The sequence below is a fragment of the Peromyscus eremicus genome, chromosome 2 (assembly GCF_949786415.1).
Source record: "Peromyscus eremicus chromosome 2, PerEre_H2_v1, whole genome shotgun sequence".
Lineage (NCBI taxonomy): Eukaryota > Metazoa > Chordata > Mammalia > Rodentia > Cricetidae > Peromyscus > Peromyscus eremicus.
In genome coordinates, this window is record NC_081417.1 from 155,036,540 (window position 1) to 155,044,310 (window position 7,771).

A 7,771-nucleotide genomic window follows, 5' to 3' on the forward strand; every position below is an offset into this window, starting at 1 on the left:
AAGGCTAGACTCAAACTTTTGACTCTCTTCTTGTCTTGCTTCCTGTAATAATGAGTATGCATGCTACAGACACTTTATCAGCCAAGCCTCAGTACCAACATCACAAGATGAATTCAATCCCATGGTCCTCCTCTCTTGCATGCCACAGCACCTAGCATAGCTCTAAAACTGCAGAAGAGATTCATGATGGAGACCGGGCCAAAGGTCCCTAACAGTGACATGCTCAGTTTTATAGTTCAGGTCTATCATGAGGAACAGTCCTGTAAATTCTGAGCTGAATCACTTCCGAACTCTTGTTGATATATGAATAAAACTCAATCAGATATGGCAGCTCACACCATATTTGTGGGGCGTTTACCCACCAACCCCACAGTTCCCCAGAGTTTTCTTGAGTGCAAGCAGCAGGAAATATTAGATAAAAGGATTTAGATTGTGGAGATAAACAGATAGAAAATAAAGGATAGCCTCGAGAGGGCCTGCTTTTGGAACCTTTTCCATAGGGCCCTGACTGGCTCTGCCCCAGGGTATTTATAGAGACGCCAAGGGGTGGAGCAAAAGACCTCCCCCCAGCACAGCCAAGTGCAGACCATCTCAGACACCTGTACTCAGGCCCATGGTCCTAATCACCCTCTCTATGAGGACCTGCTGGGTAAAGACACGAGGAACCCGAGAACGGGCTCCCACAGGTCCCCCTTTCTTAATATATAAAAAAATAACTATTAATGGCTTACAGCAATCTCCATAGCTGTTATTCCTCTGAGTATGGGAGTGTAAGATGATAAAGATGGCATTTCTCTTTTGAATTAGGTCCAAGGTGACTACAGCAGTCTTTAGCTGCATCAAGCCCTTTCTAAACCAAAAACTTAATGCAATTGCAAACTTAAAGAATCCCTTAGCTTCATCATTACCATTAACAGGTTAACATAAATATTGCTATACATAGTCACAATTCTCCCAATCTTACAACTCAAAGCAAACTCTTAAAAGAACCATTTGAATTAACATATACGGTGCTATATATAGTTAATTTTCTCAGTCTTACAACTTTAACTCTTAGTAGAATCATTTGAATTTTCTTGCTAACAGAACGTAGGAAAAACTTCGATGTATTCACATCAAACTTAAATATTTCCTTAACTCCACAAAACCAGGATGCATTAATATCAATAGGTTAAACATAGTTTCTGCAAACATAATTCAACCTTAATTCACTCATAACTCCTCCTTTTCTTTATAATTTTTTAAACAATCTCAAACCTAGTTAGAAAACCCAAACTTTCACAGTTCCTACAAGCCCACATTTAAAAGCAATATTCTCAATCTAACCATTAACACTTTGAAAACTTAGCAAAACATCCAAAAGCAGTTTCTTAATAAAACTCTTTACACTTTAAAGTAATCTTAGTATACCCATTTACATTTCTTACTAACAAAACATGACATTAATCCACTCAAACAAGAAAATATTTTTTAAATAAAAAGACTAAGGACTATTAACTCTCCTTTTTCTTTATAATTTTTTAAGCAAAATCTCAAGCCTAGTTAGAAAACTCAAACTTTTCTGTTTAAACAGTTCCATTTGTAACACAAAATTAGTTCCATAATTCCGTTTTTACATAAACAGTTCCATAAAACAATTCATGAATCACAAGTTAATAAAACATATATGCATACACAAAACTGCATCTTTAGTCTAGGTAGAAACAATAAATTTCTTCATTTAAACAGTTCCATTTTTAACCCAATTCCAGAAAACAGTTTCTAGATCATTATTATAAGTAAACTCAAAATTGTCCCATTGCAATCAAATCTATTATTCATTTCATAAAGTCCCAAAATTCAAATGATAAATTCTGGTACTAGCCTTCCAAATATGAAGAAATCCATAACCAAAATCTTTTTGTAGTTTTATCTCATTATTTTAAGTTTAAAAAGTTCAAAAAAGTAAATTCTGGTATCAGGCTTTCACTTCCAAATATGAAGAGACGTTTCACAACCAAAACTTTTTGCAGTTAACAATTTTAGTTCAAACAAGCATCTCTGCAACTTTTATTCTCAAGCCAGAGACCTTTTTAGGTACAGTAGTATTCTAAACTGCACCATTTTTTGATGTTAGCTCAGGTTTTTCTGTGTTGTGTTGATTTTCCACGGATCTCAGCTGCGGATGCCTTGTTATGCTGGTTCTGGTGTCCACCATTCTTAGCTTCTTAGCGGCTTCTGGAGCTTTTGAAACCATTCAGACTGCCTACTTTGCAGTCTGCTAGGATACTACCTTCTGTGTCTTGGGTTCTTTTACCATATACATTAAGCATAGATTCACAATCAACATTCACACTTTTCACAAACATTTATGTACATTTTCACAAACTCACATATAACATGTGCTTAAGCATAAACTCATACTCAAGATTTACATATTTTTACAAACTCACATATAACATATTAACCTATACTTATTTATACTCCTTAAGGAAACTATAGAACTACTTTAGCAAATATATTCATTCTACCTTCTTATTTAAACTTCTTAGGACTACCTTAGATTTACAAGTAGCATCTTTACTACATGTCTTTTCATCTTTTTCTAATTCTTACTCTTAATTATTATCACTATCTCTATTAAAAAGATGCTCTTAACTAGACAGGAAGTACATAGATCATTTCTAAAGTTTAGAGTTTATAGTCAGCTTTGCTATACAACACTGGGATTTAGTGAGTGTTGTCATTATAGAGTTGTGATACTTGTTGCTAGGGGACTGTAACATTCTTGGGACGAAGCCACACCCCAAAGTTGCCGAGTTCTCTCAGCAGTTCTGGAACCGGCAGAGATGCACTGTCAGCGGTAGACAGTTTTTAACTAGAGGCTGTCCCTTCACCTAAATCCATAATAGCTCCCCTAAGTGCTTCAATTCAGACAAACGTTTCTATTACAGCAGTACTTCTGGTTTGTTCTACCAAAAAACTTCACTTCACGCTGAGGGTGAAATTACCATATTTAGCTGCTGTAAAGCTCTTCACAAATATACTGCACAGCTATTAGTTGAAAGGAGCTAGTAACGCCAAAAGCAGCACAGCTCCGAACTCTATTTTCCTCACTGTTTGCATTAACCAGAGACAAAACTTCAGAAACACTAATGAGCCACTTTCATTCTGGTTCCTCTATAGGAATCTCATTGGAGCTCACCTTCCTTAGTTCCATGCTCCTTACCAGACACTCCGGTAACCACCGAGTTTCATTTTCCTCTTGTGAAAAAACACAAACATGTCCTTGACCCCATATTAACCTAGGATTGGGACCCTTCCATAATCCCGAGCAGGGATCTTTCCATTTCACTTGAGCAAAAGGCACTTGGGTGCCACTGTGTCAAAATCTATCTGTGGCAGACTGCTCACGGACATCCATATTCAAAAAGTTCAAAACAAAAAGAGCATGATTTAATGCATTATGTGGTGATTGAGGGTAAATTTCTTCCTTTCTTATTTTTATTTTTTGAAGTTGTATTTTAAGACTGCTATGAACCCTTTCTACAATACCTTGTCCCCGAGGATTATAAGGAATACTTGTTTTATGTACAATTTCCCATTGGGTACAAAATTGTTGAAATGCCTTACTACTATATCCAGAACCATTATCAGTTTTAATAATTTTTGGTATACCCATATAGGAAAAACACTTCAAGCAGTGCATAATTACATGTTTTGTAGCTTCCCCAGATTGTGCACTAGCCATTAAAAATCCTGAACAAGTGTCAATGGTCACATGTACATCTTAATTTGCCAAATTCTGCAATATGAGTAACATCCATTTGTCATAGGTGATTGGGAAGAAGACCTCGAGGGTTTACCCCTAAGTGAGGGACAGGAAAATATTTTGGACATACCCCTCATTGTTTAACTATTTGACGAACTGCTTCTTTGGTAAGATTGAATTGCTTTCTTAAGCTTTTGCTGTTTTGATGATGAAGAGCATGTGACTGTTGAGCCATTTCCACTTGGGATAATGCTACTATCTTTGTTAACTTATCAGCCATTGCATTACCCTCAGCTAAAGGACCAGGAAGATTAGAGTGAGCTCTAATGTGGCCCACAAAGCATAGCAGCTTTCTTTTGTGGAATAGCATCTTGAATTTGTTGAAACATTTTGACTTGATTGTTGTTAGTTTCAATATTTCTACCAAAACTGTTACTATTCAAAAGAGTCAAGAACATAGATGTTCTTTCATGAAACATATCCTTCATTAGCTTACTCTGAGAAAAAGAATTTTCAGGATTTAGTATTTCTACTTCATTAGCTTTAACTCCTGATATTAGCAGCTGTGATATTTTAGCATTGATTTCTTATAAGGAACTTTCAGGTGAAGCAACTATTTTTTTTAAGACAGCTTTTCTGAAGTTTGTTTCCCATCTATAAAGCAGGCATTTCTTTTTTTGAACACCTGTTTCTTATCCCCTTAATTAGATTTGCAAAGGAATCACTCATTGCAGGCTGTTTGTTTAAGAGGTAAAGAATTTTTAAGTTTCCTCATATCTAAGACAACATTCAGTGTATAAACTGCTTTCTCTTGCTTTCTTAAGGATTTTAAAGTGGCTTGTTTGCTCTTATAGGTAGCTTTTTGTCTGATCTGAGTTCTCAAGAGGTAAGATTAAGCTTTCTAACATTGCTTTAAGAAACTTCATTCTGAGCTATAAAGTTTTTGGACATATCACCATCTTTAGCTGAAATACTACATTTCCCAGAATCCATTTCTCTTCATCAGCTCACTGTAAGGAGCTAGTTTATGGACTCCATTACCTATAGTTATTTTTGGGTCTGGGAGTCAACCTCCAGTTCTCTTTTACTGGACTTGCTTTAGAAGTTTTTCCTTTTGCAACAAGAGATTTGAACCATGAGTTTTAAGTTTTCAATTATGGGACATTGAGAGATTTCTATTCTCTCCTCATCTGGCTTTAACAGGTGTCTCTCCTTCATTAGACACTGGCCCCGGATCAGAACCGAACCTGCCTCCTTAGCTGGCATTGAGGCTGGCATTCCTCATAGCAACTTTCCTCCGGGCTTGTGTTTGCCTCAGCCAGTCAGTGAAAAACAAAGACATTTACAATCGCTTTTCCATAGCTCCTTCAGAGAGATTTTCTCCCACTGATTTTATTCTCATTTTGTTTGTTCCTTCCCCCCAGATGCAGAGCTTCAGGTATCTGTCTGCAGCTCTGTACCTCTGCTAGCTGCCTTTGGAGGTAGGGGCTCCCCCCCCCCCCAATCTGCCTCATACTCTAGCAGCTGTCAGGTCATGCATTTTCTGGGGAGGAATCTGTCCGTTCTCCATTTCTTCAGAGAGTCTTTTTCTGACAGTTCCCAGTTTGGTCTCAGTTTATCCCCTGTGCCCCAGAAACAGTTTTTGACACTAAAGTGGCGGCTTTTCCTGTTACAGAAGGTAGGGGCTTTTTGTCCGTTTCTGTTTTCGGGGTCTGTGGAGTCTGTGTTCAAAATCAAGCTTCTGCTTTTCTAACAGGGGAGGTTTTTGCCATCTCTAAACTCCCATTAGGACAGGTGTTTTGTCTCATCAGGCCTTCACCTGGCCCAGTCCCCCAGTGGGTTGTGTTTGTCTGGGTGCTCAAGGACAGAGCTTATGCCAGAGGCAATCACCCCTCAGGGCTACACTCCCTCATCTCACAAGGAGTCAGTTGAAACAAAGCTTTTCTCAAAGAGATGCTTTCTCTGATAGAAAACAAAGCTTTGCTCCTGGATAGTTCTGTTCTGCCCTGGCTGGGCTCTTTCCCCAGACAGCGTTCTGACTCAGCAGCACAACTGCTTCAGACACAGTTCAGCTTTACTGTTTTCCCAGAAAGGTTAGGTCCTTACTCTGACAGGAAAGCTTTTCTCAGATTTCTTTTTTGCAGCTGTGGACCTATCAACCCGGGACTTGTAGGAAAGCAGACAACTGTGCCGTTCCCACCGGCTTTAGCTTGCTTTGTTCATTAGCAATCTTCCCCTGGGTCCTGCACCTTCCTGCCTCAGCTCTATGCTCCAGGAAGTTTACAACTGCAGGAACCCTAGTATCCCTGAAATGCACTCCAACTCAGAGGCTGGCCAGTCGCCTCTGGGTTGTTGGTCAGAAGCGAGGATACAGTGCTAACAGAGTTTACATTGCTTCAGGGGACCTTTGCTTTAGGATGATTAAGCACCTTTTCATTCTGAAAGGGCTCACTCAGAAACAAAACCCTTGATGCCTCAGCTCAGCTGTAACTGAAAAGCTTGGCTTTTTTTTGCTTTTCCCAGTAAAGTTTCCTGCCCCTTTGGGCTCTCTGTAGCTCTTTACCCCCACTCTCCCAAGCTTTTCCCTCAGGGGACTTTGACCCACTGCCTTTTACTAGCTTGAAGAAATAGAGCTTAGAAGAGGTTTTTAGGAACTTGTCCCTGCCTCCTGCATTGCAGGGAGGATTTTTAAAGCTTGAAACAGAACTGAGAGAGGTTTTGCCCTCTTAAGAGGTTTGTTGTTGTCCCTTTGAACTAATCACAGGTGATTCCCATACTAATATCTTCAGGTGATTCTAATTTTTGTCTTCCTGAGAGAGTTCTGAAAGGCTTTAGTTTTTTAAGTTTAATAGAGCTTTTAGTTTGAGAAAGATTAAGGCTTTTTAGAGAGATTTTTTTTTCCCAAATTTCCCAAGAAAAACTTTAGTTTTTTTGTTTTTGTTTCTGTTTTTTAGAGCTGAGGTCCTAACCCAGGGCCTTGCACTTGCTAGAAAGCTTTGTAGTTTAAGAGAAAGATTTTTTTCCCAAGAGAGAAGACCAACTTTCCCCAAAACTTTAAACTTTGGCTTTTTACACCCCCATTTTTGCCTCAAGGAGAGGCAAAAAATTTCTCCTACTGCTTAGATTTAGCATTTCAGCTGTCCCCATGTCAAAAGCTTCCATAGGAAACTTTTTCTTCCCCATAAGCTCAAAGAAGAGCTTTTTTAATACCTGTAAAGCTCAAAAAAAAAAAAGATTTTTTTCCCAGTTTGCGTTCACAGCCCCCAAAGTTAGAAAATTGAAGAGTTTTTCTATCTAGTTGCCTTACTTATTTTTTTCTACACGATCTTACACGTCTAAGTTTTTTCTATACTATATTACTACACTATATCTTAAACTTATTTTTCAGATAGAAATAGAGAAAGGAATAGAAGATAGAAAATTTTGACAGAAAAGAATTTTGCGCTGCAGCATCGGACATCCTTCCAGTCCGTTTTCCTTTTCTCTCGAGGATAAAACCCCTGCCCCTCAATAATATACTTTCGCCAAAGACTCTGTAATAAAATTATTTTCCTTTTTCTTTAGTCCCTATTACTTTGTCTTTAGTCCTGTTCATTTGTCTTTAGTCCCCCTTTATTACTTTTTTCTTTAGTCCCTGTTCATAGCGCCATTATGTGGGGCGTTTATCCACCAATCCCACAGTTCCCCAGTGTTTTCTTGAATGTGAGCAGCAGGAAATATTACATAGAAAGATTTAGATTGTGGAGATAAACAGATAGAAAATAAAGGATAGCCTCGAGAGGGCCTGGAACCTTTTCCAATAGCCCGACTGGCTCTGCCCCAGGGTATTTATAGAGACGCCAAGGGGTGAAGCAAAAAACCTCCCCCCAGCACAGCCAAGTGCAGACCATCTCAGACACCTGCACTCAGGTCCGTGGTCCTAATCATCCTCTCTATGAGGACCTGCTGGGTAAAGCCACGAGGAACCCGAAAATGGGCTCCCACACATATCACAGGACAGTATGATACAGAATGGTTGCT